We start from the raw sequence: 15,920 nt of genomic DNA, 5'->3' as shown, positions 1-15,920 counted from the left end.
TCTGAAACGGTTGTGCTCAACTCAAGGAGCCTGGATCCCTGAGTTCACCACTCAGAGGAACACCAGCTTGGACAGTTGCTTGGACAGGAGCCATATCATAGGACTTTTTGTGGGTGAGAAATAAACCTTTGATTAAGCCACTGAAATTTCAAGAGATTCTAGTCTACTCAAACTAACACAGCTATACACTGTTGTCCACAAGAATGCCCTCTCCACCTGAGCTACGCATGAAGATTATGAGAAGCCCTTAATTCTTGACAGTTATATGAAGAATTTTTTTTCCTCAGTTTCATGATGAGATGGACAATGACCATAAATAAACTACTTTTGCTCAAGTGCATCACTGACTTCCATAAGGAAAAGTCCTTACTTGATTTGAATTTCAAGAAAAACCTTGTCTTTCTGGAACAAAAACATTCAATCTGAATGATCATAAGCATGATTAGGATTGACTTTGAACAACCTAAATTTATGCTTGTATGACAAGCTTCATCAGTGTTCTATCCTGCAAGAGGAACTGAATGCAATGATTGTAAAGACTATACCTGCAGCACACATGCCTTAAAGGAGATTATGAGGCTGGGGCATTAAATGGTTTTTATTGTCTAAATTATCTAGTTGTGAATTTAACTGAAGAACTTGCTGAAAACATTTTGATCATAATGAAGAGACTCTTGAAATACTTGATTAAATGTCTTCTGAAGAATTTCCCCAAAGTGGATGGCAGTGGTGAGTGGCTAATTGTGCCAATTTGGGTCCTCTAGGAAGCAGATGCTAACATGGAGTTAGGAACACAAGATGCCGACTGGGGATAATGCCCGGGAAAGATAAAAGGGCAAGGAGCAAGATTGGATAGGAAAGCCTCCAGACCATAATACACATCTGGCACATGTGAAAGGACAAGGGGAGGAAGCAGAATTGGGCAGAATTGCCTCAGATTGCAGATATGACAAAGTCTTGGTCAACCCAATGGGGAGTTCTAGAGGAAAGACTGCCTGTTAGAAGAGTCTCATATTGGGCAGAGATGGCCAGGCCCTAGGGCTGCCACCATGCTTAGTCATTGACTGGAGGCTGCCCAACATGGCCTTGTCAAGAACACTGTGGCTGATCTCAGAAGGCACCAAGCTAACTGCACTCCTCACAGCTATATGGCAAATTCTTTCTTTCTGAAGGAAGATCTGAGCTGTATACCTCCATGCTTGCCACACTCCACCCTTTGTGCTGCATAGATTAACTTTTCCAAACATGTTTAGAGTTCTTGTGAACCTCACTTCTTGAGGGAAAACTTAGAAGAGGAGGTTAGTGGGAAGAACTACAGCCTACCTTGCTGCAGTTTGTCTCAGGGCTGCCACCGAGTCTCATCTTCTCCTTTGTCCACTATTCATTCTGTATTCATAGTGATATTCCGCCTGCTTGATCTGTCAGTTACTGACAGAGCAGTGTGAAGTCTCCAGTGATAATAGTAGATGTATCTATTAGTATTTCTCATTGTAGTTCTATCTGTTTTTGTCTCACTTATTTTGAAGTTTCGTTGTTAGGTGCATATTTGTTTTAAGATTGTACTGTCTTCTCAAGAATTGACCCCTTTATCATTATGTAATTCTTCATTTTATTCTTGATAATATTCCTTGTTCTGAAGCCTACTTTGTCTGATAGAAAAATAGCCAGGCCGGGCGCAGTGGCTCACGCCTGTAATCCTAGCACTTGGGAGGCCGAGGCGGGTGGATCGTTTGAGCTCAGGAGTTCGAGACCAGCCTGAGCAAGAGTGAGACCCCATCTCTACTAAAAATAGAAAGAAATTATCTGGCCAACTAAAAATATATAGAAAAAATTAGCCGGGCATGGTGGCGCATGTCTGTAGTCCCAGCTACTTGGGAGGCTGAGGCAGGAGGATCGCTTGAGCCCAGGAGTTTGAGGTTGCTGTGAGCTAGAAGGACGCCATGGCACTCTAGCCCGGGCAACAGAGTGAGACTCTGTCTCAAACAAACAACAAAAAAAGAAATATAGCTACTCCAGCTTTCTTTTGGTTAGCATTTTATTGGTATATTTCTGGATATTCTTTTACTTTTAACTTATGTCTTTATATTTAAAGTGGGTTTCTTGTAGACAATATATGAATATAATTGGGTCTTATTTTTTATCCACTCTGAAAATCTGTCTTTTAATTGGTGTATTTAGACCATTCACATTTTAAGTGATTAGTGATATAGTCAGATTAATATATACCATCTTTATAACTGATTTCTTTTTTCTTTTTATTTATTTATTTTAATTGATACACATTAGATGTAAATATTTTCAGGGTACATGTAGAAATTTGATACATTCATATAATCAAACCAGGGTAATTGGGATATCCATCACCTTAAATATTTATCTTTTTTTTTTTTTGAGACAGAGTCTCACTCTGTTGCCCGGGCTAGAGTGCCGTGGCGTCAGCCTAGCTCACAGCAACCTCAAACTCCTGGGCTCAAGCAATCCTCCTGCCTCAGTCTCCCGAGTAGCTGGGACTACAGGCATGCACCACCATGCCCGGCTAATTTTTTCTATATATTTTTAGTTCTCTAGCTAATTTCTTTCTATTTTTTTAGTAGAGATGGGGTCTCGCTCTTGCTCAGGCTCCTGAGCTCAAATGATCCACCTGCCTTGGCCTCCCAGAGTATTTATCTTTTCTTTATGCTAGGAACATTCTAATTATTTCTTCAAATCAAAATGTACAATCAATTAATGTTAACTATAGTCACCCTACTGATCTATCAAAAAACCAGGTCTTATTTCTTCCATCTAAGTATATATTTGTACCCATTCTTTATAACTGTTTTCTATTTGCTGCCCTTGTTCTTTGCTTCTTCCTCACCTTTTTCTGTCTTCCCTGGTTTTAATTGAGATTTTTATATGACTCTATTTTATATCTCCTCTCTTAATTTATCAATTATGATTGCCCTAGAGTTTATAATATACATTTTTAACTAATCTAAGTCAACTTTCAACTAACACTATACTGTTTCATGTGTAGTGCAAGTACCTTAAAACAGAGTATTTCTACTTCTTACCTCCCATCCCTTTGGCCTCCAAAGTGGTCTGGTGGCAGCTGTCACTTATAGTTCAATGGGACTCCTGCTGTGACCCTGGAAAGGGTGTGCCTCCTTTGGAGGAAGATACCTCTTACAAATTGTGGAGACTGAAAGCACAACGTCTCTCTACTAGTAGGTTATTGGGAATGATGGTACTCCTGCTTCTACCTCTTGGTTCCTACACCCATGTATTTTTCCTTTTGGGGAGACATCTCAGATTTAGTGTTTCCACTGTATCCTGAAGGATGATACAACATCCTTTCAGGGTATTTCTTCTGAGCTGGTGCTTCAGCTGCACCTTCAGCAGGCTATTCCATTGCTCTGTCAGGCCAGATACTTATGAATGGTGTGAAATGTGACATGCCTTGGGGATCCTATAGTCATGGGCACACTCCTGCGCTTCCTTTGCTTTGAGATAAGTCTCCTGGTCAGATGCTCTGCTGTGTTGAATTCCATTATGTGGATCAGGCACTCCTGAAGCCCCTGGATAGTGGTGCTAGATGAGGTTTTGTGGACAGGAAAGGCAAAACAATACGTAGAATAAATGTCCATTTCTGTGAGAATGAATTGCTAGTCCTTCCAAGATGGAAGCAACCCCATCATCCTCATTTCTAATTAGGAGCCCAGCTCTGTGATTGTCCCTCCTACTGGTCCACCCTGGCCTACAGAGGAGAGCCACACTGAACTTCCTAGTGATGCTGGTGCCCCTCTCACCAGGCCACATTCCTCATGGCCTGGGAGAACTGTATGTTCTCTGAGTCCTTCTGTGCAACACAATCCTCCAGTGGGCTTCTGGCCTCACATAATATATCCGCTCCAGCATGCCTACCTCCCTGGGCCTTTTAATTCCTTTCTTCATTGTCCGCCAGGGCAATTCAGGTATTTTTACTAGTCTTAATGTTAGACAACATGTTTTTCATGATTCTAGGGTTCATCCTAGCTGTGTGTTTGTATCATCTTCCAGGGTCCTTGCCAGTGTGTCAAATCCTATATCCTAGGAGAGTACTCCTATATCGGTAAACTATCTTTTATCCAAATGTGTGTTTCACCTCCCTACCTACTTATTACCTGGAACCCCTTGCTAGAGAGACATTTTGAGTCTCTAGATATCAATCTTCAGTAGTCCTCTAAATGTCTCTCCTTGGTGTAGAGACATCTAAGTCCTTTTGGGGAAGGACTGGAACTATTATTATGGTATATAATTGCCGTGGCATTGCAGGGTTCTTCCTCCTGGGGACTCAGCCACCTCTTCAGTCAGTGGGCTCTGGGTCTGATAACTGACTCAGATCCAGGAACTGGGGAAGGGATCATGGCTTTTTACTGGGGTGTTGATCCTTGACTTCCTGATCGTCAATTGCTGCTTTAAAAAATTATATAATAATATCCTTGTTGGAAGTCCATCTATTTTGCCTCTAGGGACCCCATGGTCTATTAATTCTCTTGACTCCCGGAGGGTCAAGTTCCTTTGGCTGCCCTTCTGACTGCCAGTCATTATGGTAATTGCAGCCTCCTGGCTTTGCGCAGTTAAGCACCACCACCTGGCTCTTATTCCTTTGGCCTCTATTAACAAGCCCAGCTCTGCAGTTGCCTTTCCTACCATCCACCTTGTCCTGCAGAAAAGAGTCACCATGGAACATCTTGGTGATGCTGGCACCACTTTCACTAGTGCAGTCCTCATGGCATTGGTGAATGGTGCCATCTCCTGAGCCCTCCTGTGTAACCTAATTCTCTGGAGTCTTCTGGCCTTAGGTAATATATCCACTCCAGCATGTTCACCTCCCTGAGCCTTTGAGTTTCTTTCTTTACCATCTGCCATGGCAATTTAGGCATTTTATCCTCACTCAGTGTACTTTATCACTTTCCCCCGGCTTCTAGGGGCTACCCTAACTGCAAGTTTGCACCAACCCCTAGGGTCCTTGTCAGAGTGTTAAGTCTTGTATTCTAAGAAAGTGCCCAGAAATCAATAAATGCTCCCTCATCTACTCTTATGTTCTGGCCTCACTGATCGGACACCCTTGAAATCCAGTCCATGGGACCTCTCTGACTCCTTCCAGGATATGCTGGCAAGGTCTTGCAGCTTCTTTGGGGTATAGACCCTTTCCTTTCTTGCCAGGCCTGACACACCTGGCTGGCTTTACACTCTGACTTAACCCTAGTTACTGCATTGTATTCAGGAGAAAAGGGGTGGCAGATTTTGTTGCCTTATAGGGGGAGACTTTTGTACTGTCTTTCCACAAGGGATGGGGTGAATGCCAGCCCTTAATAGGGAGGGGCAAGTTACCTATGCAGGCTATAAGGGTTCTGAGCAGTCTGTGGAGCCAAAATCTTTGGGGGTATCCACTTAGATGTTTCCATGACATGTGCCAGGATCCTGGGTTTGCCCGATTAGGGCCCTGACTTTGGTATAATGGACCTGCCTTGGATGAACAATCAGTCATCTTTGAAGCTTGGTGACTCTGGGTTCTGAGTTAGATCTTTAGGTATTTTTGCTTTCCCACTGAAGGAGATAAGGACCTCCTTGTGAGCTACCAAAGAGGTCCTCTGGCTTTCACACTTAGTTTTGAATTGATTACTGCGCTCAGCAGCTTAATTATCTCTCCACAGGGTGTCAATGCAACTTAATAACAGCCAGCCAATTCCACTATCCTTGTATGCAAAGTTATCCATCTCTACTTTTCTTGCACCTGCCAGAGCATTTTTTTTTTTTTTGCCAGAACATTCTCTCAAGTCATTACCAGTGAAAATTTTAACATTTGGGCCACTATTTTTTACCAAGGACTATCCGTGGTCCACATGCCACCTGGGAGGATGTCCTCATTTCATTTCAGTTAGTGATTCAGTCCCAAAGCCCCAGCCAACCCCTGCTTCCTCAGACCAACGCTGGTACCAATTGTGTCAGTTCAGGGCCTCTGGGAAGCAGACACTGAGACAGAGTTAGGAGTGCAAGAGGTTTATTAGGGTCCTGCCTGTGAAATACAAAGGGTCGAGGAAGCAGGATTGGGTGGGAAATGCCTCAGACCATGACACAGACCTGACGCTTATGAACAGAAAGGGGGAAGGCAGCAGAGTTAGGAAGGGAGAGTCTCAAACCACAAGGCACATCTGACAGAGTCAAACCTCTGAGTGTCTGGACGCCCCAGGACTCAATCCTTGGCCCTCTTCCCTTCTCTAGCCATTCTCGCTACCTTGCTAATCCTTTCTGGTTCCAGGGCTTTAAATATCACCTATACTGATGACTCCCAAATTCATATCTCCAGCCCAGACCTTTCTTCTGGTCTCCAAACTTATATATATATTCAATTTCCCACTTGCAGATTTACTAGATTCCCAACTTAACATGTCCAAAGTGAACTCTTGCTTCCCAGCCTGATGCATTTCACTCTTCCTAGAGTCTTCGTCACCTCAGTCAACAGCTACCACTATTTGCCCAGTTTCCAAGTTAGCCATCTTTGATTGTTTCATCTCCCCCATTGCCCATGCAGATCCAATTCTGATGGCCCTTCTGTTTTTCATCCATGCCAAGGTATTTCTACTTCAAAGCCTTCTCACGTGCAGTGTCCTCTGCCCGATACAATCTTCCCCAGTTTTCACATGGAGATCCTCCTCCTCCTTCAACTTGCAGTTTAAATATTTTAAATATTATCTCTCCAGAGACAACTTCTAAGAACACTGTCTTATACTCTCTCATAGCACTCTGTATTTTCTTAATATTGCTTAAAAAGTTTGTGTATATGTAGTTATCTGTTTGTTTCATGTCTGTCTCCTTCATTAGTAGGTAAGCTCCATGAGGGTAGGGGCTTGTCTGTTTTGCTCTCTGCTGTATCCCCAGTAAGTGCCCATGTAGTAAGTGTTCAGTGAATATTTATTGAATAAAGAAATGAAGTAAATATATTTCCAAAAATTTATTTTCTTTATTTGTTGAATAGAAGCATTTAAAAAATTGTGTATTAGGGAAGTAAAGAAATGCGTTTGAGGACAGGGGTCCCCAACCTATGATGAGTTGTATAATTATTTCATTATATATTACAATCTAATAATGATAGGAATAAAGTGCACAATAAATGTAATGCTCTGGAATCATCCCAAAACCATCCCCCTCCACCCGGTCCATGGAAAAATTGTCTTCCATGAAAACGGTCCCTGGTGCCAAAAGGGTTGGGGACCACTGCTTTAGGACATCTAGTTCCAGTATTATGGTGGACAAGATCAATGCTAATTGACTAATTAATGCTTCATTAGTTACCTAGGGCTGTTGGAACATAGTAGCACAAAATGAGTACAGAAATTTATTATTTCACATTTCTGGGGACTAGGAGTCTCAAATCAAGGTGTCAGCAGGATTGGTTTCTTCTGAGGGCTGTAAGGGAGAATCTTTTTCACTCCTCTTTCCTTGTTTCTGGTGGTTTGCTGCCAATCGTTGGTGTTCCTTGGCTTATAGACGCATTGTTCCAATCTCTGCCTTCATCTTCATATGGACTTTTCCCCATATCTCTGTCTCTGTGTCCAAACTGTCCCTTTTTGTAAGGACACCAGTCATACTGAATTAGGGCCTACCCTAATGCCTCATTTTGACTCAATTACCTCTGTAAAGATTCTGCATCCAAATAAGGTCACATTCTGAGGTCCTGGGGGTTAGGGCTTCAACATGTCTTTTTTGGTGGGGATACAATTCAATCCATAACACTAGCCCTTTTAAGGTGTGGGATAAAATATTAGAATATGTATTTATATTTTTTAAACCAAAGAGTAAGATGTTAATATTTAACATATGGATTGACATGATGGGCATGCTCACTTAGTCTTATGCCTGATCCCTGGTGTCAGAAACAGGATACAAGGTATCCTGGAAGAAGACTGGGAGTTCCCCAACACAGAGGGCTTGGCAGTGGTGCCATACTCCTTCTTTCACTTCTAGTGTACTGTAATGTTTGCTGTTTACTGTGCCAAGTCAAGTGAATTTATGGATAACATGATCTTGCTTTAACTAAACTAACCCTTACAAAATGTAAAAGTGGATTAAAAAGATTCCTGTTAAAACAAATACCCCTCTGCTCAACCTCTCCACAAACCCAGCCGTAGATTAAAAATAACACTAAGACTTCAAAAATTAATTCGTGAGTGGATTACTAAAATTTGGTATATGTTTACAATGGCATATTACTCAATTATAAGAAATGACAGTGATCTAGCACCTCTTATATTTTCATGGATTGAGATTGAGCCCATTATCCACAGTGAGGTATCACAAGATTGGAGGAATAGTCTACACATATACTCGCCGTCAAATTGGTACTAACTGATCAACACTATGGTGCTCACATGGTAGTAATATTCTCCAGGGATTAGGTGGTTGCGGGGGGGACAAACTCACAACTAAGGGTCACAGACACGATGAGCATTGTAGAGGGGAAGGGCATGCCTCTAAACCTCACTTGGGTGAGGCAAAGTCATAAAATGTAACCAGAAGATATTTGCACTTCAGTGTTTATTACAGCATTATTCACATTGGCTAAATTATGGAATCAGCTTAAGGGTTTATCAAGGGATGAATGGATAAAAATGATGTGGTGTATGTACACAAAGGAATATTATTTAGCCATGAAAAAGAAGGAAATTTTGTCATTTGCAGAAACATGGATAGATCTGGAGGACATTATTTTAAGTGAAATAAACCAGGCACAGAAAGACAAATATTGCATTTTCACACTCAAATATGGGACCTAAAAAAATTGATCTCAAGGAAGTAGTGAATAGAATGGTGGCTACTAGAGATTGGTCAGGGTGGTGGGATGGGGTAATGAAGAGATGCTGGTGAAGGGGTAATTCTGTTTACTAGAAGGAAGAAGTTCTGATGTTCAGTGGTACAATGGGGCAACTATAGTTGATGATAGTTTACTGTATTTCAGAATAGCTAGAAGTTTTCAAATGCTTCCAACATAAAGCAATGATGAATGTTTCAGGTGAATCTTGTCCCAGTTACCCTGATTTGATCATTGTATGTTGTGTGCATTTATCAAGATGTAACATGTAATCCTTGAATACGTACAATTATGTATCAATAAAAAATAATAAAAAATAACACTAAGACTACAAGTACAAATGAATAGCAAAAAAGGAAAGAAAAAACAAGGAGAAAGCAGGGTAAATAGAAAGCACAAATTCAGGTGGTAGAAAGGAATCCAATAAACTAGCAATGACAAGTGTAAACAGATGAAACTTACCAGTTAAACAGCATATATTGGCAGATTGTGTTTTTAAAATCCAACTATGTGTTGTTTTTAAGAGATATATCTAAAATATAAGGACACAGAGTTCGACAGTAAAAATAAAATATATGTTCAGGAAATATAACCCTAAGAAAACTAGTGCCACTTTATTGATACCAGGCAAAATAAAGTTTAAGGTAGACAACATTGTTAGGCATAATATAGTTACTACATCATGATGAAAGGAACAATTCATCAAAAAGGTATAACAATTTTAAACTTGTATGTATCTACATTATCACAAAACAAGGCAAAGATGGGCAAACTCACAAGGAGAAAAGGACAAATACACGCAAATGGGAGATTTTAAAAAGCATATTTGTCTTCATATTTGAGAGATAATGCAGACAAAATATTAATAAAGGTATAAAAGACTTGAAAACACAATTAACAGGATTTCCCTAGTGGGCATACATAGAATCATACATCTATCAATTAAATAATACATATTTTTTTCAAGCACACATAAACAGTTTAAAAATTGATCACTAACTTGCAAACTGAATAAATACCAAAGAATATTTATCATGGAGCGCATATTCTCTGACCACAATGAAATTGTATTAGAACTAATACAACGGTGATAATTTTAAAGCCACATACACTTGGATATTTAATAACTATATATCACATGGGTCAAAGAAGAAATTTTACTGGAAACCAAAAAATATTTAGAACTAAATGACAATAAAATTACTAAATATCAAAGCTTGTGGGAGTATAACTAAGGTGGTAGTTAGCGGAAAATATAGAGCTTTAAACTTTTATATTAGAAAAGGTAAAAGATTAAAAATTAACTCCAAAAGTTAGAAATAAAACACCAAGAAAGTAGAAGGAAAAAAATTTTAAAGTAAGAGCAGAACTTAATGAAATAAAATACAAAGCCAATTCAAGAGGAATGACAAGATAAAACACTAGTTTTTCATGTATAAAGTTGACAAATATACATGCTAGGTAGGCCACAATAGGCTTGATCTCATATACTTATATTAACAGGTTATTGTTGTTAAAGTTTGTATTTCTTCTCATGTAATTTTATTTTTAGCAAAGGTTATTGACTAAGTAGGAAATTAAATGTGGGTTAGCCTTTGTAAGTCCATACTGTAAATACATTCACAAATAGAAAAAATACAATTAAAACCTGGTTGTTTGAAAAAGATGAATAAAATAGACAATTCTCTGGTGGAGTGATCTAGAAAACAAGGAGAAAAGGCACAAATAAACAATTAGAATGAAAATGGGTTTAAAGTAATTCATATAGTAGATAGGATATTGAAACAATATTAAGAGAACTTTGTGAACATCTTTATGCCAATAAATTTGAAAATTTAAATGAAATGGATAATTTCATATAAAACTGTAATTTACCAAAACTAATTCAGGAAGAAATGAGAAAACTTGAGCATACTTATGATTATTAATTAATTGAGGCAGTGATTAAAATCTATCAATCAACCAACTCACCACCCACCCCCTAGATAGTTGGTTGTATAAGTGAGTTCTATCAGACATTCAAGGAACAGATAATTGTAATACTGTAGAAACTATTGTATTAAATCTCTCCCAACTTATTTTATAAGGCTAGCATAACCTCAATGCCAAACCAGGCAAGGATATTATGAGAAAGGAACATTACAGGCTTACTTCACTAATGAACATCTATGCAAAAATCTAAAATAAAATACTAGCAATCAGAGTGAATAATGTATTAAAAATACGTTTTGACCAAGTTGGATTTATCTTGGTAATAAGAGTGATTTAACATTAGAAAAAGCTATTAAATTTACCTTACCACAATAATACAACAAAGGAGCAAAGCTAGCACTTCTATTCAACCTTGTACTGTAGGTCGTAATCAGTGTAGTAAGAAAAGGAAAATAAAAAGGAAGGAGCAAAAAGGAGAAACAACACTTATTATTTGCAGATGACATGATTGTGTATGTATAAAATACAAGAGAATATATAAACTATTGTAACAAAGTTTGGAGATACAAGAGCAATATAAAAAATATCAGCTGGGTGAAGTGGCTCACACCTGTAATCCTAGCACTCTGGGAGGCCGAGGCAGGAGGATTGCTTGAGGTCAGGAGTTTGAGACCAGCCTGAGCAAGAGTGAGACCCCGTCTCTACTAAAAATAGAAAAATTAGCCGGGTGTGGTGGCATTCGCCTATAGTCCCAGCTACTCAGGAGGCTGAGGCAGGAGGATCGCTTGGAGCCCAGGAGTCTGAGGTTGCTGTGAGCTAGGCTGACGCCACGGCACTCTAGCCCGGGCAACAGGGTGAGACTCTGTCTCAAAAATAAATAAATAAATAAATAAATAAATAAATAAATAAATAAATAAATAAACGAACAAATTATAACTACCCACATTGATGGAAGAATTTCAAACACACTGAGTGAAAGAAGCAAATTGTCGAATATGTGCTATATAATTCAATTTCTGTAAAGTGTCAAAACATGACATACTGCCATATGTGTCTATGGATAGATGAATATCTGGTAAAGGAATAGTGTTTACCTCTGGAGTGGGAGAGAGGGGCATAGGATCAGAGGAGGCTGCAACTGCATGTTTTGTATTACTTTGAAAAGAAGCAAATATATTAAGATTTGACAGAGATGGGTCATGATAATATCATGACACGATAGGAGTTATCATTTTATTAGTCAGTCCCTTAGTGTGTGCTCAAAATGATTTATCTGAAAAAGTATCGTTAGTTTAGTATCATCTGTGTGTGAGAGAGAGTTAGAACTTAAACAGTTTGGTTCTGCTGCTATTTTCTCACCTTCGCGGCCTCTTCTTTCTGCTTACACTGCCCCAGATTTAGAGTTATTTTGCTGAACAGGGAGCACACATTTTCAGCTTGAAACTCACTTTATTTGAGATAAGGGTCAGCAAATTTTTTCTGTAAAGGGCCAAATAGTAAGTGTTTTCAGCTTTGTGGGCCACATGGTGTCTGTTGCAACCACACAAGTCTGCCATTGTAGCGTGAAAGCAGTGTGGTCGGCAGAATTCTAGGATGGCTTCCAAGATTCCTGGCCCCTGAGGCACACAAACTTTATCTCAGTTATTCAACCAAACACTAATCTAGGTGCTGCTGTGAAGAGATTCTGGAAATGTCATTAATGTCCCAAATCAGTTGACCTTAAGATAGGAGATTATGCTTGGTAGGCTTGACTTAATCAGGTGTGCCTTTAAAAGGGATGGGCCTCTTCCCAGTAAGGGACATTTAAAGTGTTGAAGAGGCTCATGCGAGGGAGACTCTCTGTTGCTGACTTTGAAGATGGAGGGGCCATGTGGCAAGGAATGTAGGAAGCTTCTAGGAGCTGAGGGCAGCCCTTGGCTGATGGCCGGCACAAGAATGGGAGCCTCAGTCCAATGACTGCAAGGAACTAAATTCTGTCAACTACTAACATGAGCTCGAAAGAGGACCTTGAGCCTCAGCTTAGACGACTGTCGCTCTGGCCAACACCTTGATTTCAGGCTGGTGAGACCCTGAACAGAGAGCCCAGCTAAATCCTGCCTGGACTGCTGACCCACAGACACTGTGAGATAATAAATTTGTGTTGTTTTAAGCTACTAAGGTTGTGGCAATTTGTTAGACAGCAATAGGAAACTGATAGTAACGCAAACAGCCATAGACAATATGTAAGTGAATGAGCAAGGGAGGCTGTGTTCTAATAAAACTTTCTTTATTGGACACTGAAATTTCAATTTCATGTAATTTTCATGTGTCATAAAATATTATTATATTTTTGATTTTTTTCCCCCAACCATTTAAATATATACAACCACTCTTAGTGGTGGGATGGATTTGGCCTGTGGGTTACAGTTTGGTCACCCCCGCCGATCTAGGAATTGGAGCATTTTTTTGTCAGACCCTCTGATCTTTTGAGAATTTTTCAGGTTGCATAGGAGTATGGAAATGAGTCTCTAAAACATTCCTTTCTTCAAGATTTGAAATGAGTCGCAGCTCATTTTCTTCCCATAACATTGTAAGCATCATAGCATTTTTCAAATACACAATACATTTTAAAACAATTTTCTCTAATGGTCTCAATCTCTTCTAAATATCAAATCTAAACTATAAAACCATTTAATTTATACATCAATTTCTAGCACTCAAATAGGTTCAAAGGGACATTGCCAACTCTAATGAAAATATTGTAGTTATTTATTTATTTTATATCCCCTAAGGAAGTACTCTTTATTGTTTTGATTGTATGATGCTAATTAGTTGATAAACATGCATGGCCTTTCTTAAGACATGTTAATTAGTATGAATGTTGCTATAACAATCTTCTAGCAATTTACATTTTCCAAATATCTGGTATATCATGCATTAATTTTTATCATTTAACGAAATTGCTAAATAAGGAATTTAGAATGCTGTGCTTAAACTTTCTTTAATGAGAAGTGGAGATATGAAAACAGGTAGGACTCTTGGAAACAACAGTTTGATAGCACAAGATAGACATGTTTTGGGGAAAACTTTCTGGATTTGTTTTCTGGGGCAGGGGACTGCTATAACAAGATACCACTGAGTGGCTTAAAACAACAGAAATTTGTTCTCTCACAGTTCTGGAGACTAGAAGTCTGAAATCAAAGAGTCTTCAGTGCCTGTTCCCTCTGAACCCTGGAGGTGAGAATTCTTGCCTCTTCCTGTCTTCTGTTGTTCTCTGGTAATTGTTGGCATTCCTTGGGTTGCAGATGGATCACTCCAATCTCTGCCTCTGTAACCACATGGCTATATTTTCCTTGTGTGTGTCTGTGTCTTCGACTCTTTTCTTATAAGGATACCAACCATATCAGATTAGGGCCCACCCTAACGACCTCATCTTAATTGATCACATTCACAGGTACTGGGGGTTAAGACTTCAACGTACCATTTTGGGGAACACAATTCAACCCATAACACTTTCCCAAAGAAAAAGACAAGGATGAAAGGTAGAACCAGAAAGTTAGAATGACCTTAACAGTTTTCTATAATAACCACCTACTTTTACATTTGGAGAAACTGAGGCATAGAGTGATTAGAAGATTGCTCAAGGTCATATAGATAGACAAGGACAGAACTGGGACTGGCAATTGGTGATGACAGGGAGATATACAAATCATGCAAATATGTTTCTGGTTTAACAACTAAAATACTCAAGGCTGGTGTAGGAAAAAAGCGGGAATTAGGCAGTTTATCTGAGTCTTTCTCACCTCCCTTCATTCCCCGTTTCCTCCCCATTGGAACCTCCTTAGCCTCATTCTCTCCTCTAGGAACAGGTGACATTTCCTGTGTGCTTCCTGTGCGCTGGGCATTGTGCTAAGTCTTCTGTGGTGCTATCTCACTTAATTCTCATAACATAGTGGCAAATGCTATTATGATTCCATTTTACCAATGTGGAAACAGCTTCAGAGAGGTTAATGAACTTGCCCAGAGTCTCACAGCTTGTAAGAGGCTGGGCTGAGATGCAAACACAGGCAGACCCCACATTTTTAATTACTCTGCTATTTTGCACCCTCCTCCTTGCCATTGTCATCCACTACCATATGCTTGCACACCCTTTCTGCTTTGCCTAAGTACCCTCCCTGGAGGCCCTTCTTAAGCCTGCCTTTCCAGACAGGGTCCTACATTTCAGAATTATCTCTTGGATTCTGCCTCTTTCAGTGATGAGGTAATAAAGAGAGAAACCGGCTGGCTGTGTGAGCAGGGCTTCCCAAATTTGAGGATTCTGAAGTCTTGTCTTGCTGGCTTCCCCAGAAGTGTTCAGGTCTGGGGACAGAAATGCCCTACCTAAATTTACAAGCGGTTGATTGCTAATCCAGAATACCAATTTGGGACTTTACCCTGAGAAATATGCTTGCCAAGTGTTGCAACCAGAGAGCGATTAATGGAAAGGGATTGCTGCTCAGACAGGGCCTTGCCAGGGGACTGGCAGTGAGATTCTCATGCCCACGAGCAGGGGTCTGGTCTCCCCGCACCAAAGGGACCAGGGCAAATGAGGTGGGAGTGCTGGCCACAGGATTGTCTCCTGGGCAGCAGGGTCCTAGGGGCTGGGTTGTCTCAGGGCTTTTCCTCAGGCAGACTGAGGTAGAGAGCCAGATGCTATGTGGAGAAGGGCCAAGGTTCTAGCAAGAAAGCCAACGCCATGAATTGAGTCCAGGGGATGGAAAGGGAAACATGAGGAGGGAATTCAGTAGCCCAGAGAGATCGGGGCAGGAGAGCTGAGAGGACATGCAGTGCCGAATTTCTGTGCTCGGTCCGAATCTTGCCTCTGACTCTTTGGATTTAGGCCCGTACCAGGTTATCCTGGTGATCGAACCTCAGTTTTCTCCTAAGGGCTTTGACTTGACTTGACCTTCAGGTTCTTGGCAGCCTATGCTGCTTCTGGCAGAAGCCTCACAGTCTGGCTTTGTCTCGACAAATGCCAGTCCTCCCCAGAATGGGAAGATTCAGATATTTAGCCACAAATATATGGTTCCTGAGGTCCTCACCAGCTGCCCTGGCAATGCCCTGTCACTCTGCACTCCCTGAGTCTATGATGGTCCAGGAAGAGAATGCAGAGCTCCATGGGTGGGTTTCCATGTTG

Source organism: Lemur catta, chromosome X (assembly GCF_020740605.2).
Source record: "Lemur catta isolate mLemCat1 chromosome X, mLemCat1.pri, whole genome shotgun sequence".
Classification (NCBI taxonomy): domain Eukaryota; kingdom Metazoa; phylum Chordata; class Mammalia; order Primates; family Lemuridae; genus Lemur; species Lemur catta.
Note: the sequence above shows the minus strand (reverse complement) of the source record.